This window comes from Carica papaya, chromosome 6 (assembly GCF_054855325.1).
Source record: "Carica papaya isolate Zhongbai chromosome 6, ASM5485532v1, whole genome shotgun sequence".
In the NCBI taxonomy this organism is placed as follows: Eukaryota; Viridiplantae; Streptophyta; class Magnoliopsida; order Brassicales; family Caricaceae; genus Carica; species Carica papaya.
Genome location: NC_142314.1, coordinates 26432623 through 26454852, shown reverse-complemented (window position 1 = coordinate 26454852; position 22230 = coordinate 26432623). Strand labels below are relative to the sequence as shown.

At 36.6% G+C, this 22230-nt stretch overlaps 1 long non-coding RNA gene across 5 annotated transcripts; it reads right to left on the bottom strand.

The window, feature by feature from the left end:
- Window positions 1–16326: 16326 nt before the first annotated feature.
- Window positions 16327–22230, bottom strand: LOC110807321 (uncharacterized). 5 transcript variants are annotated; one of them, XR_015812780.1, is made up of 5 exons: window positions 21922–22147; window positions 21703–21841; window positions 21555–21609; window positions 19123–19647; window positions 16327–17767 (listed from the first exon to the last, which is right to left on the bottom strand). It is a non-coding gene; the product is annotated as an uncharacterized LOC110807321 (long non-coding RNA). The 5 variants fall into 5 exon arrangements; XR_015812779.1 differs by lacking the exon at window positions 16327–17767 and adding an exon at window positions 17779–18206; XR_015812778.1 differs by lacking the exon at window positions 16327–17767 and having other exon boundaries at window positions 19009–19647; window positions 21939–22202.

Below are 22230 nucleotides of genomic sequence, written 5' to 3'. Positions count from 1 at the left end.
TGAAAGTTAAGAAGACTTTGACTAGAATATGCTAAATAGGATATTCTCTTTATAAATGAGAATATTTTACTTAATTATGGAGGAATTAGGGAAAGTAAATATAGTTAATTAAAGCTGGCTATCAAAAGAGCAAAGAGACCACCCATATCTTTCATAAACAGTGGGATTTAGTTGTTTAAGAAATGATATTTGATTTTCTCTTCCTTTATGATATCATATGGTTTAGGAAGAAGTCTTCCCTCTTGGTTAATTCTTTCTTAAAAAATATTCTTTTGCCTTTCATTGCTCACATCAATCAGCCTCACAAAATAAAGCGCTCTCAATGCACTCATCTTCTACTGATCTAGAAATGGATCCAAGCAAGTGTCGAGGGGTAGATCAGCCTCATATAATCATCTGGGGAAATAAATAGGGGTGAGTTCTATGAAACTCAATAAGAAAAATAATATTAAATTCATGAAAATAACGTGTTAAAAGGTAATTAATGCAACCAGTGAAAATTTTGCATTATCATTCCAAAATAAATATCTAAATCGAGATTGCCAAAAATTTCATAGTATATTTTTCATTATAATAAAATTTTCCATATCTTTATCCGTTAATCTCAATCAAAATCACACATATCAATCGATTTAAAAACTAATCATAACAATCACAATGAATTATATATATTCGTTTTTGACAGTTTTATTAGTCCGATTATTGGACTCTATTAGGTATTATTTACAGACCTTCGCGCGAAACTGTTTACACCTATATCAATAGAGGACAGAGGGGATTCTTAACTATCATTATGAATGGGGAAAAACTAATTAGAATATATATATATATATAATAGTCATTAAATTATATGACCATGGCCGTACTTCGCGATAGTGGCCCCTAACAATCAATCGCAATCCAACTCTTGTCAGAGGGGAAAGCCAATATTGTGCCCATTCATAAGGTGAGGTTCACCAATAGTAAATTAGAATGTAAATAGTAGCCCTCCGTGATGATAGGTAAATGGATTTTACTGACTCTTGGTGATTAAGTCTTTTACAAATTATATTTTCTAAGTCCAAAATTTCACCAAAAAGTTTGTTTCAACCCATTACCCATCATTTTATAAAGTTTTCCTAAATTACCCCTTAATGTTTGTTAAATTAAAATTTATATTTTTATTTACTTTCATTTACTTCCTTAATTTCTCCTTTTATTCATTCCATGTCCAAATTTTTTATTTATGTTAATTTCGGCCCATTTGGGCATATGAGCGTCAGGCAGAGCTTGCACGTCCTTGCACAGTGTGCTGCACATACATATAATGCTAAGGGACCCTGTCCCAGCACTTTGGTGCCTGACAGTCATGGGTTGAAGCATCTAGCTTCTCTTGTCATTTTCTTCACTTTTTCAATCATTTTTCCCCTAAAACTAATTCGAAAACATCATTCTTCAATTTTAACTTTAAAAAAATAATATTTAAAAAAGAAATAATATATTAAAACAAGTAGTTTGCATGAATCTACTACACCATTGAGCCAAGAATACATCATGCATATATAAATGTCTAAGGTATTTACTGTTTAAAGTATAAAAATATTTTCAAAATGAATAGAATACCTTATTCTTTACCTAAAGATCGACGATATTTGGTGTTCTAAATAGAGAAGAAAAGGCTCCTAATCGAAGAGGGGAAAGTGGTTGCAGCAGCAGCTTCGTGAGTTCCAGAAAACAAAGTAGGAGGCTGTAGTTCTTCAAAAAGAAGGCTATATACAAAATATGTTTAAAAGAGGGGATTAATTTTGCAAAAAGTGGGAAATGGAAATTTGATTTACAGAAAATAAAGGGGACTTACCTTATGGAGAAAAGGGTCAGATGGTTCGTGAAGGATGCTCGCACAAATGGCACCATCACGGTGTCGTTCGTGCAACAAGCTCACTTGGTTTCTCTTTCTATTCAACTCATTCCTATTTCACATAGTTTACTTTTAAATATCTTCGGTTTTCTCTATTCGAAGGAATAAAGGGAATAAAGAGAATGAAGAGAAGAAAAAGCCTTAACAAGAGAGGAAGAAGGTACGAGAGTCGTTGGATCGGATGCGATGAAAGAGAGCAGTTGATTGCATAAATGGCTACTCGTTATAGTTATTATTTCGGTCTCTATAGGCCACGTGGCGCACGAATGTTGTAGCATGATGATGACCCACGGCAGGTGGGCCGTTGGCCTTCAATGCGCAGATAGAAATTATCCTCTGTGTGGTCTTCTGTGTGAAGGTTGTCTCACGGGTGGGGGGGATTCTACATGCTTTCTCTTGCGGGTGCATGTCCAACAAGCAAAATCGGCATGGGGCAGGGGTTGTGGCCCGCAAGCCCACGTGATTAGTTTCCATGGATTGGGAGAGTCTACGTATTTTTTGTGGCATGCACCAAGAGGAAAAAGGAGTCATTTCTCGCGACCAGGGGGATTTATGAAATCCCTCAGGTGTTTAAGGGATTTTGGGTATTTTTGGGATTTTTCTTAAATGTTTTCTTTTACATTTTAAAACAATTTTCAGTGTTTTTAAAATAGAAGGATCAAAATATAACAAAATTCATAATATTTAGAATAAAATGAAATTATGGAGTTTAGGGTTGTTATATTCTCCCTCATCACCTTATAAAAATTTAGTCCCTAAATTTTAAATTTAAAATAATTTTTGGTACAAATCTCACATATTGTCTTCAAGTTCCCAATTTCAGGAGAATTGTATTACCATAATACCTTGACCACAGGGATCTTTCTAGATTAGAGAACTTTTTCTTTCCAATATAGAGTTTATGGGGTATTCTTCATAGGTTAGATCCGATCATAAGGGGAATGTCTCATATGAGATGATGGGGAAGGATCGTGATGATACTCTCAAAGCATCAAAACATAAAAGACATTGTGAAAACTAGTAAACTTCTATATCAATCCACTTTAAAACTTTAAATGGTCTCACAAAGCGAGGACTTAGCTTACCTTTCTTCCTAAAACTCTTAATTTCTTTGATTGGAGACACCCTAGGGAATACATGATCTCCCACGACAATTTCTAAATTCTTTCTTTGGTTATCGATGTAGCTTTTTCGCCGACTCTAAGTAATAAAGAGGTTTATACAAATAACAAAAATCTTGTTCACGATCTCCTAAATAAGATATGGTCCTAAGTGATGTCTATTACCAATTTTATCCCAACATATAGGGGATCAACAAGGTTTACCATATAAAACTTCATAGACAACCATTCTTATATTAGAGTGGTAGATATTATTATAAGCATATTCAGCCAGAGGTAGATTGATGTTCTATACCGCTAAAATGTAGCACACAAACTCTTAGCATGTCCTCTAGGGTCTACTCTTAAAACTTTAAATGTTCCCACAAAGTGAGGACTTAGCTTACTTTTCTTACTAAATCTCATAATTCATTTGATTGGAGACAACCTGAGGAATATACGATCTCCCACGGTAAATTTTAAATTCTTTCTTCAGTTATTGGCATATCTTTTCTGCTGACTCTAAGCAGCAAGAAGGTTCTTGCAAATGATAAAAATCTGGTCCACAATCTCCTAAATAAGATCTGACTTAAGAGATGTTTATTCCCAACCTCATTCCAACATATAGAGGATTGACAAGGTCTACTGTACAAATCTTCGTACGGAATCATTCCTATATTGGAGCAGCAGCTGTTATTATAAGATACTAAATCAGAGGTAGATGTATGTCCCAACTACCACCAAAATCTAACACACAAACTCTCAACATGTCTTCTAAGGTCTGGATAATTCTCTATGACTAGCCATTAGTTTGGGGATGAAATGTAGTACTGGAAAAAAGACTAGTGCTAAGAGCTTTCTACAAATTGGTTCAAAATCGAAAAGTAAAAAAAAGATCTCTGTCGGATACCACTAAAACTGGGATACCATGTAATCTAATAATCTCATGGACATACAACCCTGCAAGTTTGTTGACAAAATTGGTGGTATTCACTATGAAAAAGTGAGCCTACTTAGTCAGTCTGTCTACAATGCTCCAAATATTAGTGTATTCAGATCCGTCCTAGGTAGTCCTACAATGAAATCTATAGTGATATGTTCCCACTTTCATTCTAGAATAGAGAGACATTATAAGAAACTACTAGGTCTCTAATACTCTAACTTGTTTTGATGATAAGAAAGACTGTAACACCCCGAGCCTGGGATTTAGACTCGAGATAATTAAATTTGTAAAATAATAATTTTAAAAACTTCAAATTTTAATTTTTCTTAGAATTTTTGAAGAAATATACATTTTGGGTGTATTTGAAAATAATTTTCAAAAGTCAAAGTCAAACTGGAAATAAGGAAGGACTTATTTGAAAAATAAGGCAAAAGCGTATAAATGAAAAACACGGCCATGTAGGATGGCCATGTCAGCAACACAGCCAATCATCGTGTGCCACATGACAGACACGCAGATACACATTCCACACGGGATGCCACGCAGGCGATCTCCGTGCCAACAGATCCCACGGTCCGAATTTACTCCCGCGCACACGAACGACCCAGATCCGTTTCTCCTTCAGACGTGATTGAACGATCCACGTGCATTCGATCAGACGGCCTTGATTTGTTTCCCAAATAAGATGGATCTAACGGTGGAGATTGGGATATACAGTCTGAAACGGACAGCCCAGATCGAAAGTGGAGAGGTATTTAACACCTCCACCTGGACCCCCAAAACCCTAGCCGAAGAAGGAAAATATGTGAAGAAAAAGAGGGGCAATTGGAAAGTGAACCAATTGTTAGAGAAAAAGACTGGCAGCTGTCACTGTTGCACCGGAGCCTATCACCGACGTTAAAAGGTGAGTTTTTTTCCCTTTTCGATTTGTCTTTCGATTTTAAGCCATTCCAAACCTTTATCGGTGCTGAAAAACCAAAAGAGAAGCCAGAAAAAGAGGGTGAAGCTCAGCCGAGCCACTACACCCGAAACCTAAAACCCCTCCGGTGAGCCCGAATCCCCTTCCTATTCCCTTCCATTTTTTGACCATTAATTTCCTATCATGTTTTTTTTGGCAGAGAAACCAAAGAAAAATTGCGACTGCGAGAGAGGAACGACGGAGCCGTCGTACCTGCCTCCAAACCGCCAATAAGTCTCGGTTTTTTCTTTTCTTTGGCCAACAAAGGCCACCTAACCTTAAATTTTGAAGGTTTTTGTACAGGACCGGCTGAAACCGGCCTGACTGAGAGGAGTTAGCATCGAAGCACCACGGAGTCGTCGCCGGAGCACGGCAGAGTCAGCGCCTTGCCCGAACTCTAAACCGACCCTAAGAGAATTTTAACCCCCTTTCGGCCCTTTTTATGTATTTCCATGATAATTGACGCGTGTTTTTGGTTTTTGCAGGAAATCACTTTCTTCGATGTTTCAAAAAAACTCCATTTCCATTTTTTTATATTTCATTGAAGAGGTTCTATTTTCTCAAAAAAATTTCCTCTTTTTTTTTTTATTTGTCCACTACTTTTGCTTAATTATATGTAAATATTAAAAATTCAAGAAATTCGGGAACCGAAAACTCTCAGAAAGTGTAGTGAAAAAGGCAGTATTTTGAACACTGACCCGGGGTAAGAATTTCTCACCCTTTCTCCCGTTACGGTTAACTAAAGTGTAATAAATAATAAATGAAAAATTATAAATGTTGACAACCCCTTGATTCAATTAAATACAGGTCACCGTTGGAACCAGTAACTGGTCAGTGTGTAATTGCTCTAGCTTATTTGTGTTGCTTATTTAAGGCTATACTCTTCTGTTTGCTTGCTTCTACTTCATGCACTTTAATTCATTGGTTTTAATTACTTTTCCGTTCATTAGTTTACTCAACTGTTTTATCCTTGTCAGTTAATTGGTTCAAAATAAATGCCTTGATTTCGCTTTCTTTAATTACTACATATTAAATTATATTGTTTATTAATTATCTTTTTATTTTCTTGTAATTAAAATATGAGATTGTTGTATGTATTTGGTGGCTAAATGATGATGTGGACATGTATGTATTAGTTAACTAAAAGACTTACCAGTACCATAGGAAAGGGTGTACAGATCTAGTATATAGGGAAAATCCTACCGTAGGCATTATCCTCAGTCAAATGGGGCTGAGAAGTCCTATATCAGAAGGGATTGGGAAGTCTTTTGATCATGCTCATACCGGACGTGGTATTGAGGTAGTGGTACGTTTGACACCCATTAACGGATGGGGTATGGGGATAGTCGGTTGATTAATAGAATGGATATTGGGTCCACGTATAGTGGAAATCCCTATGGACCCCTAACGGCACCGGTAAGTAAGTAAAAATGTAAAGTTTGATTACTATTTGTCTCTTAGAATGTATGATGCATTGCTATCTTGGGCTTTTTCTTCATAAGTGGTATTTGGGAACTTAAAGGTGAGTATGAGATTAATGTTTTTAAGTTAAATAAATTTACTTAAAAAGAAAAAAGTAGCTCCATTAGTCATTTTACGATTTTTACTAACTTTTAATTTTTCCATATTGGTAGTAAAACATTAATATTCTTAATGGGTTAGTGTAGCTCACCCCCTTATTATTAACCATTTCAGATTAGTACGACCAAGATCTGGATCCTGAACAGGAGAAAAGTTAAGAAAAGGTTGCCTCTCGTTTCTTTTCCAGTTACGTAGCGGAGGTTGATTGCATTAGATCTTCAGTTTGCATTTCTCTTTCTTTTACGTTTTTAATTTTCTTAAGGAGCATTCTTGTAATTCTATTGGGTATTTCAATTAAACTGTACAATGAATACAACCCAAAATTGTAAACTGCTTCCACAAACTTATAAATTCCAATATTATTATTTAATTTAAATGTTTAAGCCTTTACAGTTGGTATTAGAGCTGCGTTCCTCAAAATTGTTCTTTGCACATAGGATTAGAATAATTCAATATAACCCGAATCTCAAACCTTGTTGTGAAATGTAGGTACAAGGACATGAGGAGAGAAAGACCCCCACTAAATAGAGTAGTTTGGGTGGGATTGCTTTGAGAAGATGTCGATTGGCTCTTCGAAATGTTGGAGAGACTAATCTCTGCCCAGCAGACTAAGAAAGAGATGAGGGAGCTACATGATCCCCCTCTACCATTGCCACAGTGTGAGTCACCTTCACACTGAGAGGATCTAGTGCCACCACAGTACAACCATTCTCCTCCATCGTATCATCTTACACTGCAACAGTACAATCCGATGCTCCCACCATACAACCAGGTGCCACCATAGGACCATCCGATCCCTCCCCAACATAACCTAATTCCCCTTTAGCAGGACCCAGCTCCACTAGTGATGGACCAATGCAATATCAAAAGGTATAAAAGACTTAATCCATCTACTTTTGTATGGAAATCCACCTTTGAAAAAGTTGAATACTAGTTAGCAGAGACAGAGAAGGCCTTCGCAACTCTTAAAGTGGTTCCTGAACATAAGGTCATTCTTGCCACTTATATGCTCGTGGGTGAGGCAGAGCGTTGGTAGCAACTGAAGCAGGCCACTCTACCCACCCTAGTTACCTAGAAACAGTTCTTGATAGCTTTCAATATTGAGTACCTTCTAAAATACCTTCGACATCTTAAGGATATGGAGTTCGCACACTTGGTTCAGAGAGATATGTCAATATCAAAGTGTGGTCAGAAATTCCTAGAGTTAGGCCGATACTCTCCTGAAAGCGTGATAGATGAAGGTAGAAAGGCAAGGAAGTTTGAATGGGGTCTTCGTCATGAGATTAAATAGCAACTATATGTGTTCGAGCTCAGCACCTACTCAGTAGTTTTGGCCAAGACACAGCTGATAGAAAGGGATCTCTACATTTTTTCTCCAGTAGTGGGTAATCCAAGCCCCTAGTTCCACATCATAGGCCAACACCTACTGCACCAAATCAGTAGAACAAGAGACCAAGGCCCCCAATTCAAGCTCTTCCTAGGCCTCAGCGATAGAAAGTAATAAGACTTACCAGCACTATGGCAAGAATAATGGAGATCAACCCTGCTATCGCCTCAACAATACTTACCACATATACAGAAGTGTCAAGCACTACGCGAGATAGTGCTCACAGAATCAGAATCAAACCAGACTTGTAGTCTAGGGCAGAGTCTATACCCTCACTTATCAAGAGGCTAAAGCCAATCCAGACGTGAGACAAGGTACGTACACTATTTGTAACTACCTTGTACATGTTTTAATTGATACTGGTGCTTTACATTCTTTTTTTTTATATATTTTTACTAAAAATTTAAATGTGTTACCTGAAAGTCTTGATTCTGTACTGTTTGTGTCTACACCTAGAAATGAGACACTACTATGGAATGTTATATACAAAGCTTGTATCATAGAAATAATAAGTAGAAAATTGAGTATAGATCTAATAGCACTTGACACATGAGATTTTGATGCAATTTTGAGAATGAACTAGTTAGCAGCATATCACGCCACCGTGGACTGTTTTCATAAGAATCTTATATTCAATATTTCTAATGAAGAGTTTTTCATAAATTAATATAAGTTTTAGATATTATTCACACATGGTAACTACGTTGTATATCAAATGCTTTAACTAAGCTATTTTTTTCCACATTAGGCAAGCCTAAGAAAGCAATTTGCATTCAAGAAATCCTTGTTGTCCGAGATTTTTCGAACATATTCCCTGATGAATTACTAGGACTGCCAGTAGATCAAGAAGTTAAATTTGTCATAGACCTTCAGCCTGACACCTTACCCATCTCAATTACCCCATACCAAATGAGTCGTGTCGAGATAAAAGAATTGAGAAAATAGATCAAGAAGATGTAGGATAGTGGGTTCATCCAGCATAACATATCTCCCTGGGGTGCTGGAGTCATCTTCGCAAGGAAATGTGATGGGCCTTTGAGATTGTGTATTGACTACAAGAAATTGAACAAAGTCATAATTAAGAACAAGTACCACATCCCCAGGATTGATGATCTTTTCGACCAGTTACAGGGTGCCCATATTTTTTCCAAGATCGACTTGCATTCGGGATACCATCAGCTAAAGATCAAGGCAGAGGACATCCCTAAAATGGCCTTCAGAACTTGGTATGGGCACTATAGTTCCTAGTCATGTCATTCGGGTTAACTAATATACTTACAATCTTTATGGACTTGATGAACAGGATCTTTAGGTCATTCTTGGATCAGTTTGTCATAGTATTTATTGATGATATCTTAGTTTTTTTGAAAACAGAAAGGAACATGCTTAGTATCTGACTCAGGTCTTATAGGTACTCAAGAAAAAGAAACTATATCAAAGGATGGAGTGTTAGTGAATCCCGAGAAGATTGATGCAATGATGGGTTGAAAGCAGTTCACTTCGATTAAGGAAGTTCGAACCTTTCTGAGTATGACAGGTTATTACTGCAGGTTTATAGAAGGATTTTCAAGCATAGTCGTACCCCTTACCCGACTTACGAAGAAAAACGTCAAGTTTGAGTGGGATGATGAATGTGAAAGAAGCTTTACAGAACTCAAGAAACGACTGACTACCATGCTAGTCTTTGCTCTGCCAAAAGGATCAAGTGGATATACAGTATACAGTGATGCGTCCTACCAAGGACTTTGTTACATTCTAATGCAACACGGGAAGGTCATATCTTATGGGTTCAAGTAGTTGAAAACTCATGAGAAAAATTACCCCCCACGACTTGGAACTTGTCGTCATTATCCACGCCTAGAAAACCTTGTGTCATTACTTGTATGGGGAGACATTTGAAATTTATATGAACCATAAGAGTTTAAAGCACATATTTACCCAGAAGTATCTCAACATGTGTCAGAGGCGTTAAATAGAGCTCCTCAAGGATTACAACTGTAAGATCTTGTATAACCCGGGTAAGGGTAATGTGGTAGTCGACGCTCTCAGCAAGAAGAATGTAGGTATGCTAGCTTACATAATGGCTTCTAAGTGTGGGGCGATTGAGGCTACGCAACAGATATAGCTCTAGGATTTAAAAAGGGCTACATGTCTGGCCCATCTAGTAGTTTAACTCGAATTAATTCATAGAGTAAATGAAGCTCAACTGACCGATCCCACTCTAACAATTCTCAGTAGGGATATAAAACATTTAAACTCAGAATTCTGAGTCTCTGCCGAAGGGTTGCTCAGGTTTTAGGACAAGCTATGCGTTCCAAATGATAGTGAACTAAAAAATGATGCCATGATAGTGGCTCACAGTTTAAGATTTACCATACATTTAGGAAGTACTAAGATGTATCAAAGCATGCGACCTCGATTTTGGTGGAACGAAATAGAAAAGAAAATTGTCGATTTCGTCTCCAAGTGTCTTTTATGTTAACAGGTCAAGGCTGAACATCAACGTCCAGGCGGGCTACTTCAGTCGTTACCAATTCTAGAGTGAAAATGGGAATATATCACCATGGACTTAATAATATGGTTGCTTAAGGCACACTCGGGGCATGACACAATCTGGGTGATTGTCGACCAACTCATTAAGTCCTCTCATTTCTTGGTCATTAGAATAACTGATCCCTTGGATAACCTAGCTAGAATCTATATTCGAGAGATAGTCATACTACATAGAGTTCCGGTGACGGTGGCATCAATAGGGGTCCTAGGTTCATCAATCGATTTTGGACAAGTTTCCAACAAACAATAGAGATGAAATTGTCTCTTAGCATAACATTCTGCCATCAGACAGATGGACAAATAGAGCGAACCATTTACACACTAGAGAATATGCTTATGACTTATATTATGGATTTCGGAAGGCATTGGGATGACTACCTATCCCTGATAGAGTTCGCCTATAATAACAGTTATTAAACAATTATTGACATAGCTCTATATGAGGTATTGTAGGGCCGACCCTATAGATCACCAATTTGTTGAAGTTGATGAAAAATTGATTGGCCCAGATCTTGTAGATGAGACCACAACAAAGATTGTTAAAATTATGAGAAACATCCAGATGGCCCAAAGTAGATAGAAAAGTTATGCAGACACCCGAATGAGAGATTTAGAATTTAAGAAAGGTGATCGAGTGTTCCTTAAGGTCACCCTTTTAAGGGTATCACCAAATTTAGAAAGAATGGAAAGTTGAACCTCAGGTTCATCAGACCATTTGAAATCTTTGACAAAATTGGGACATCTACCTACAGGCTAGTACTACCGCCATAACTATCCAGAGTCCATAACGTATTTCATGTGTCAATGCTATGCAAGTACAACCTAGACCCCTCACATGTCTTCTCTTATCAAATATTTTCACTCCACGAAAACTTATCTTACGAGGAGGTACCGATTAGTATTTTGGACCGGAAGAGCATAGTGTTTCGCAACAGAGAAATTCCCTTCATCAAGGTCCCATAGTGGAATCACTTGTAAGACAAGGCCATTTAAGAGTTAGAATAAGACTTCAGGACCTAGTATCATTAATTTTTACTAATGGGATAGCAGCAAATTTAATGGACCAAATTTTTTTAAGGGGGGAGAGTTGTAACACCCTGAGCTCAAGATTTAGACTCGGGATGATTAAATTTGTATTAATAATAATTTTAAAATTTTTAATTTTTAATTTTTCTTAGAATTTTTGAAGAAATATATATCTTGGGTGTATTTGAAAATAATTTTCAAAAGTCATGGCTAAACTGGAAATAAGGAAGGAACTATTTGAAAAGAAAATTGAAAAACTAGGGCAAAAGTGCAAAAATAGAAAAAATGACCATGTAGGATGGCCACGTCAGCCGCACGGCTAGTCCCCATGCGCCGCATGGCAGACACGCGGATACGCGTTCCATGCGGAATGCCACGCGGATAATCTGTGTGTCAATCAATCTCATAGTCCGAATGCAGTCCTGCACGCACGAACGACCTAGATCCGTTTTTCCTTCAGGCACAATTGAACTGTCCACGTGCATTCGATCGGACAACCCTAATTCATTTTTCAAATAAAATGAATCTAATGGTGGAGATTGGGCCATGCAGCTTCAAACAGATGGCCCAGATCAAAAGCGAAGAGGTATTTGAACCTCTCCACTCGAAACCCCCAAAACCTTAGTCACCAAAGGGAAATAGGAGAAAAAGAAGAGGGGCGGCTAGAAAGTGAACCAGTTGTCGAAAAAGAAGACCAGCCGCTACACCAGATCCCGTCGCCGATGCCGAAAGGTCAGTTTTTTTCCCTTTTGATTCATCTTCTAATTTTAAGCCACCCCAAACTCTTATCAACACCGAAAAACTAAAGAAGAGGCCAGAAACAGAGGGCAGAGCTCTGCTGAGCCACAACATCCAAAACCCAAAACCCCTCCGGTGAACCCGAATCCCCTTCCTTCTCCCTTCTATTTTTCGACCATATATTTCTTAACATGTTTCCAATGCAGGGCAACCGAAGGAAAAATGCAACTGCGAGGGAGGAAAAGTGGAGTCGTCGCACCAAAAATCCAAAATCACCAGTAAGTCTTGATTTTTTCCTTTTTTATGCTAACAAAGGCCACCTAACCTCAAATTTCGTAGGTTTTCATATAGGACCGGTCGAAACCGGCTTGAGCAAGAGGAGGCACCACTGTAGGCGGCAGAGCCGGTGTCAAAACACGGCAGTGACACCGTGCCGAAACCCTAAATCGGCCCCGAGAGAATTTTAGCCTCCTCTTAGCCATTTTTTGTGTATTGCCATGATAATTGACGCGTGTTTTTTGTTTTCACAGAAAAATCTAAGAAATCCAAGAACTGAAAATCATCAAAAAATGTAGTAAAAAAGGTAATGTTTCAAACACCAAGCCGAAATAAGAATATCTCACCCTTTTTGTCATTACAGTTAATTAAAGTCTAATAAATAAAAAATTATAAATTATAAATTATAAATTTTGGCAACTCCTCGATTCAATTAAATACAGGTCACCGATGGAGGCAGTAACCGATCAGTGTGTAATTGCTTTAACCTATTTGTGTTACTTATTTAAGGTTATACTGCTCTGTTTGCTTACTACTACTTCATGCACTTTAATTCTTTAGTTTTAATTATTTTTCCGTTCATTAGTTTACTCAACTGTTTTATCCCTATCAATTAATTGGTTCAAAATAAATGTCTTGATTTGACTTTCTTTAATTATTAAATTTTAAACTATATTGTCTATTAATTATCATTCTATTTTTCTGTAATTATAAAATAAGATTGTTGTGTGTATTTGATGGCTAAATGATGATGTAGACATGTATGTGTTAGTTAACTAAAAAGTTTACCGAGTACCATGAGAAAGGGTATACGGACCTGGTACATAAGACAAACCCTATCGTGGATGTTACCTTCAGTCGAACGGAGCTGAGAAGTCTCATTTTGGAAGAGGTTGAGAAGTGTTTTGATCATGTTCATACTAGACGGGGTATTGAGGTGGTGGTACATTTGGCACCTATTATTGGATGGGGTATGGGGACGATCGGTTGATTAATAGAATGGATATTGAGTCCACGTATAGTGAAAACCCCTATGGACCCCCAGCAGTACAGGTAAGTAAGTGAAAAGGTAAAGTTTGATTATTGTTAGTCTCTTAGAATGTATGATGCATTGCTATTTTGGTTCTTTCCTTCATAAGTGGTATTTGGGAACTTAAAGGTGAGTATGAGATCAACATTTTCGAGTTAAATGAATTTACTTTTTAAAAAAAAGTAGCTCCATTGGTTGTTTTACAATTTTTACCTACCTTTGATTTTTCTGCAAGGTAGTAAAGTGTTGATATTATTACTGAACTAGTATAGCTCACCCCCTATTATTAACCATTTCAGAACAAAACGACCAAGATTCGGATCCTGAACAGCAGGAAAGTTCAAAAAATGTTGCCTCCCATTCTTTTCCAGGTACGCAGCGGAGGTTGATCGCATTAGGTCTTTAATTTGTATTTCTTTTTTTTTACATTTTTAATTTTCTTAAAAGGCATTTCTGTAACCTTATTGAGCATTTCAATTAAACTGTGTAAGGAATGTAATTCAAAATTATAAACTGCTTTTGCAAACTTATAAATTCTAATATTATTATTTAGTTTGAATGTTTGGGCCTTTACAAAGACACTTGAAAACATAGTCAATAATATGTGTTTCATACATGGCCACTAGAAGTAGGGTTTCATATTTTTGAACATCTTAATGCTTTTAGGATAGATGACTAACTTGGATGAATGAGCTTTTCTCATAATAGCCATTATAAGTTTATGATCTTCGGGTACTCATGAATGGTCTTGGAACTTAATAGTCCCATCATCAGAAACTCAAAAATATGGTTGAACACCCTGCTTTATTTTATCCCTTTGTTTTCCCACATTGAGATCTGTGGATTGGGCTTCCCTAATTCTCTAAATGAGAGTTGGCTAGATTCAAAGCTGGGTAAGATAAGCACTATTACCATAATAATTTAGAGGAAGATTTTGGATCGCTTCAAGCATTTTTCACTCAAAAATCATTATTTAAACCAGAAGACAAGTGTTCTTCTTACTGAAGGCATCTGTTACGACATTACCTCTACTAGGCTGGTATAAAATTCTGAAATCGTAGTCCTTTAGAAAGTTTAACCAGCATTTTTATTTCATATTGAGCTCCTTCTAAATAAATAGATACTTTAAACTTTTGTAGTTAGTGTAAATTTCAAAAGTATCACCATACAGATAATGCCACCAAATCTTAAAGGCATAGACAATGGTCGTCAGCATGAGATAATGCGTGGGTTAATTCTGTGCGTGGGGTTTTAACTGTCTTAAACTATATGCCACAACTCTACCATGCTGTATGAGTACGCATCCCAAGCCAAGATGAGATGCATCACATAAAACTTAAAAATCACTAGTGTTATCAAGGATGACTAGCATTAAAGAAGAAAACAAAAGACCCTTACGTTTAAGAAAACCTTCCTCGTACTTATAATTCTAAAGAAACTTAAGTTTTTTTTCTAGTGTGTCGAGTCAATGGGGTAGCAATACTTGAAAAGTATGAGAAAACTTGTCCTTTTTTAAATTCGATGAGGAGGAGAAGGGTGAGCAAGTTGATTTCAAGAAAAAAAAAAGACTCCTTGAAGTCATCGACCAAGGAATTCCTAAGTGTTTCTAAATTCAAATATCATGGGAAAGAAGAGGATAATGAAGAGGACTTCTACACACATGAGGAGACCATTCTCCTACCTTCATTACAAGTCCTAAAACAAGAAGAATTTCATATCTCCATGGAAGAATACAAGCTAGAAAAAGAAGATTTCAAGTTACAAATAAACAACAAAGGAGATCAAGCAAAAATTCAACTTGAATAAAAAACTTGGAGACACTTTGAAATTGGACTAGAAGGAATCTTTCATGTTGTAGACCTCTTAAAGAATCCTACTTCAAATCTAGATGATTTACAATAAAACTCCTATTCAAGAATCATCAAAGAGAGAAGAATGGTGAATTAGAGTTCAAGTAGAAATACAAGTCAAAAGGGGAAGTCAACTTCAACTAAAAAAAGGAATTCTATTAAATTAATTATTTTATATGTTTAAATTATCTATTAGATAAGATTTAATTATCTTATTATTTTAAATGTAAGTCTTTTAGTTAAATTAAGTTTCAGAGTTTGGATAGGAATTATAAATCTTATTCCGATTAGAAGTAATCAATAAAAACCTATATAAAGGCTTAAGTTCTTAGGTTATAAATACAATTTTGAGAATTAATAAAATTAAGTTTTGTGTTTTTTTTTAAGAATTATTTTTTCGCTAGTTTTCTTAGCATCTTCAAGTTCTTTAAAAGTTAGGAAACTTTTTGTAGTCTTATTGAGCTGAGGAGTTGGGATTAACTTTTTGGGTAAGTCATCCGTCTTTCTTTTCCTAGTTTTGAATTTTTCTAATGCTTATTTTTGCATACCATATAGGTGGGTGTAGATTCAAGTAAGGGAATTTTATTTATGCAGTTAAGTTTCTAATTGCAAGTTTCGTTGAGGTTCCAAGAGTCAAAACAATTCCCCCCATATCCTCCTGCATCATTGATGGTTCAACTCTCCAAGTTCAACACGATCCATTTAGTAGGGAGCCCTAAAGATTGAAAGTGTCCCTAGTAATAGGTCGATGCAGAACTTGATTTCTTGCTTAAGGGGCATACCCCGAAGTTCATTAAGAAAAACATCCAGATAATCTCAGACAATATGAATAGACTTTATAGCATTTTCAATGTCTATTTTTGCTTAAATAAATAAGATAAAATTAAGGAAAGAACATGTACATCATTTAAAATTAATAAAATTGTCATACAATTTTTAAAATTAGAATCCATAAATAAACTTCGATTTAAAATTAAAACATTCGTTCAGTTACAAACTGGAAAGTTTATACAACTTACAAAAAAAGAGCTTTCCTTTAGAAGGGCGAAGAGTCAGAATCTTGTTATAACAATCAAAGTAGCATGATAGGTCTCAAGGTAGTCCATGCTCAAGATTATATCGAAGTCCTAAAAGTCTAAAAGTATGAGATCTACAGCCAATTCTCTACTCGACATGTTCACATTATAAAACTTGTATACAACATGAGCAATTAAGGAAGGTATTATTAAATGGAGTTTCTATTATTAGGGTATGATCTAGGGGTATCGATTTCACATATAAATATTTAACAAATTTACAAGATACAATCGAAAATGTGGCATCAATATCAATCAAAGCATGAGCCATATAATCAGATATAGAAAGTGTAACCTAAATGATGGTTAGTGTCATCATAACATCTGGTTCATTAAGGTTGTAGACCCTTCTTCTAGCAACAGGTCTAGCAGTATCCTTCAGCTATTGGGGGAAATCCTTAATAAAGTGTTGGGTATTTCAACACTTGTAACAAGCATTATTCAATTTGTAGTTCAGACGACTACCATGATTCTTACCGCAATGTCGACGAACTTGCATAGGGTTGGAGGTGTTACATGGGGCAAGAGGAGGTGAAGGAGTAGCAATAATGGAAGGGGTCATCCTTGGTCTCCCATCAACACGACCTTGATCAAGTTGCTTCTTTTTCTGCTGATTCTGGGCATTAGCATGGTTAATATGTCGATTTACCTAGCTATAAGGAGCTCTTCAACTAGTTGGGTATTCTCTAGAGCCTCAGCATAGATAACAGGCCTCATCATGGTTACCCTATCATAGGTTTCGGCCCTCAGGCCTTTTAGGAACTTTCTGACCTTCTTCTTTTAAAAGTAATTAGTTTTGGGGCGAATAGAGATAATTGGATAAACCTGGAAGCATAGTGGCTTATTGACATGCTTCCCTGATGGAGATCCTTGAATTATTCTTCATTCTTCTCATGGATATACACTAAAAAGAAGTTCCTATGCAAAACATCTAGGAAATAGTCCCAGGTGGTAGGAGTGGATAAGGTCTCCTTCTTGAGATGCTACTAGTGCTCAGCCTCACCAATGAACATAAAGGTGGCTAGGGGAACCTTTTGTTCCTCTGTGAGCTTAAGGACAGTAAAGATCTTCTCAATATGTATGATTCAATCTCCAGCTACCATGGGTTTGGGCCCACCATCAAAAAAGAGAAGGTCCAATCTTCAAAATTCAGAAATATTGCTCAAAATTGCATGGGCATGATTGGGCTGGTCCTCAGTAGGATGAGGACGATCATTGTTGTGAGCACGGTTGTGATCTATAGTGACAGTCAAGTCTTGGATGACTTGGATTAACTCAATGAATTATGCCTTATTGAGAGTATCAGAGGCCTTAGGCCCTTCAACAGATGATCTCCCCCAGGTCATGGTTGCCTACAAAAAAAGAGACAAGCTCTTAGTATAAGAAAACTACCTAAGATTTATAGGGTTTCATTTTCCTAAAAGTATTCTCCTAATTATCTTACCTTAAATCTAAGCCTTAGTGTAAGAGATGTCCTAGGAAATCTTATTCTGATACCACCTGTGACAACCTGCTACCCGATGGGCGACAGTGTCCAAAAACATAGTAGATACAAATGCATTTAATTGAAATAAATATGAAAGTTACATTCATCCCTTACAAAATACATTAGAGTATACCAAGATAAAAGGATTAACTACTTTAAATTATATTATAGTTGTTCTAGCTAATCCTATGAATTACAAAATATTAGCCTCACAAAATAAAGAGCTCTCAATGCACTCATCCTCTACTAATCTAGAAATAGATCCAAACGAGTGTTGAGGAGCATATCAGCCTCATTTACATCATCTGGGGGATAGATTGGGAATGAGTTCCATGAAATTCAGTAAGGAAAGCAGTATTAAATTCATGCAAATAAAATTTTAAAAATAATTAATACAATCAATGAAAATTCTACATTATCGTTCCAAAATTGATATCTAAATCAAGATTATCAAAAAATTTCATAGTATATTTACAATTCCATTTCATTGTAATAAAATTTCTCATATCCTTATTCGTTAATCTCAATCAAAATCAAACCCATTAATCGATTTAGAAATCAATTACAACAATCATGATAAATCATACATGTTCCTCTTTAATATTTTTAGTAGTTCGGTTATTTGACTACATTAGATTTTACTATTTACAGATCTTCACGCGAAATCATTTTAACCTATATTAACAGAAGGTAAAGAGGATTCCCAACTGCCGCTATAAATTACTATAAATTAGAAAAAGCCAGTAAAAACAATAATTAAATTCTATGAACACGATAGTACTTCGCCATAGTGGCCCTTAACAATCAATCGCAATCCAACTCTCGTCTGAGAGGAAAGCCAATATCATGCCCATTCATAAGATGAGGTTCACCAACAGTAAATTAAAACATAAACAGTATCTATAAATGAATTTTACTGACTCTAGATGATAAATTCTTTTGCTAATTATTTTTCCTAAGCCCTAATTTTCACCTAAAAGTCTTTTCACTTGTTACCTGTTATTTTATAAATTTTTCTTAAATTACCTTTTAATGTTTGTTAAATTAAAATTTATATTTTTAATTTATTTTCATTTACTTCCTTAATTTCTCATTTTATTCATTCCATGTTGAAAATTTTTATTTTTATTAATTTTGGCCAATTTAAAGCCCAATTAGGTTCTAGGGATTCACCGAGAAACAAAACCCGCATAAGGGGAAAAATCTTGTGTACTCACTCACCATAGCAAGTGCCAGTCCGTACGACTCTCTTGGCGTAGCATAAGCACCTAGGGAGAACTTTACCTCAGCATTTAGGCATTCCCATATAGGCCGCGCTCATCTTGTGTGCTCATTCATTGCACAACACAAGGGAGTGCCATTGTGCATAACTCTCTCAATGCACGAGGTTTGGTAGAGTCGCATGCCTGTATGCACACAACATGTTAAAGGTGTTGTCCTGCCACTTGGGCATGCCAGACCAACCCTGGGCATGCATGGGCATACTCACCTTAGGCTCTCTCAATGCGCATGAGTGTCTGACAAAGCTCGTGCATGAGTGTCTGACAAAGCTCGTGCGTCCTTGTGCAACGTGCTAAGGGACCTTGTCTTGGCACTTTGACATGTTTGTACAGTGACCCGCGTGCACTAGTTGCATGACACAACCACACTCTACCACCTTTCCTAGCACTTTGGTGCCTGGCAATCACAGGCAGAAGCATCCAACTTCTCCTGTCGTTTTCTTCGTTTTTTCAATCACTTTCTTCTCTGAAACCAATAAGAAAACATCATTCTTCAATTTTAACTTAAATAAATAACATTTAAAAAATAAATAACTAATTTAAACACGTAATTTTCATGAATCTACACACACAAACACCATTGAGTCAAGAACATATCATGCATACAAAAATTTCAAAGGTGTTTACCGTTTTAACTTAATTTACTAAATACTCCTTCCTTGTGGCAATATCCCAAAATCAATATCCAATTCAATTGTCAAAGACGCGCAATACCATATTCAATCAGTTTACGCAACACGCACACAGGCATACACACACACACACACAATTAGACACTGACTCTTCTTTTGACATAATTTTAATTAAAAATTATTAATCTTAATTTAAGTTTCACTGGTTAGAATCCTACGCACGCAACCACTTACACCTATTTTCAAAAAAAACAAATAGGACACTAACTAATTCTGAGTGGGTGCTTAATCAATACAATACAAAACAATGATGTAAATATACATACAAACTCTCAGAACTCTCCAGACGCCATCCCACAATTCTCACTCCGATTGCCATCATTCATATCTTGTCAAAGCATGAATAACAATTAGTTCATACTCACCAGGACAACTAAACCATAGTTCCAATATGAAACACAATACCACACCGAAAGCCTAGTGATTCCAAAACCAATAACAATCTCTCTCCAAAAAAATGTGGTGAATTAGGTTTAACTAATACTATGTTATTTAAATTTTGACTCTTTTATTTTCTTTATTTTGATTTATTTAGATTAATTTGACCCATTAATTAAATTGAAGGCATAACACCTTTTAGTTATTTACCTGAGATTTTTAAGATTAAATTTTATTATTATTTTTAAGTTTATTTATTATATTATTTAAATAACTTTATGTTTAAATCTTACTTTAGTTTTTATTTCCATTTTTACATTACTTTCAAACTTTCAATTATTCCTTTTACCAATTCAATTTACGAAATAAATTTTATTCTTCTTTTTACTATTCGAATTTGTCACTTTGCCTGCGCCCGTTGCACGATGGCATTTGCAAAGGCCTCTCAGCGTGCCTACACCTGCTTCCCTTGCCTGCTGCACAATACAACTGGCCCGCAAGGCATCTGCTGAGATGCAATGGGCATCCTCGCACATGTCCCTGCATGCATACGCATGCTGGCTCATAATGCATGCACGCACTCACACAGGCCCTCTTGGCATTTGTAGATGCCTGACAAAGCCCCACGATTACTTGCGCAGCATTTTATGCATGCGCAAAGTGCCGGGAGCCCTTTCCCGACACTTCTGCACTCGTGGGAAGGGTCCCGTGTGCAATCCCACGTGCAAAACCGCGAGTGCCCATCAATCCTGACACTTTGGTGCCTGGCACAATCAACAGAGGCAGTGTTGGCCTTTGTCAACAATTCCCATCCAATTCCTACTCAATTTTGATTCAAGTTCCATTGAACTTTGTTCTTAACAATTAAATACACATCATAGTTCACCATAACATCACTTAATCAACAAATTAAATATTAAAAAGTTCAAGAATTCACACACGTACAGTTTCTATTAAAACACCAAGACAGCTTCAATTTCATGCAAATTTACCGATGCAAATGCATAAAACTCATACTTGTAATAACTAAATTACTCATTTATCTTACCTCAAGAAGATGATGATTTGGACTCAAACGCACAAAGGAAAAGAGTTTGAAACTGAAAAGATATTTTGAAACTCGCCTAAGCAGCATTTGCAGAACAAGCCGAATATTTCGGGTTAGATTTCGAATTTAAGAGTTGTTTTATTTCTAGAAATCATTTCCTAACACTCCTAACATCTTAATCTAACTATTAGCTACTTAGGAGTAAAAGGAAATTGAAGGCAGAAACGGAAAATAACGGAGAAACAACAAGCTTACTAGCTCTGTTTCGTGTTCAGGTGCAGCAGAAGAAAGGCTCCGGGCTGAAGTTTTGCTGCAGTTTTTTGCGGCTCTTAGGACTGTTATTCACCGAATTTACATACCAAGAAATGAAGGAAAAACACGCTATAAGACGAAAGAAGTTTACCTTATCGAGAAAAAAGAGAAATCCTCCTACGGGCTTCACGCTGGTCTTTCCTATGGTTCAGGTTTGTTCCTCTCCCTGCACTCTACCTTCCTCTCTCTCAAATTCTCTATTTCACCTCTGATTTCTCTCAATTTCCTTCCTAAACGAATGAAGAAGGAGAAAGTTAAAGAACGAAACATTTAAATGGGGTTTAAAATAAAAAGCTAGCCGTCCGATTACATGTATTCAATCCCAACCATTGTGTCCAAGAGTTGCCGACAGCAAATGGAGAAAAAGGCTGGAGCTTCGACAGCTGGTTGGGCAACTGGCCTCCCCAGCCAGGTGGCTGAAACCCCACTACAAGCTGCGCTTACTGGTGTCAAATAAAAAACCAAGGTCAAAGACACTCACACGTGGGCTGCGATCTACGGGAAAAGTTGTCCACGGGCAAACAAGCTGTGTCACCCACGGCTCGCAAGCAAGGCACTTGATGCCTTCACGCGTGCCCATCACGCGGATTGACACGCACGTTCTTTTGCATGTCCGCCG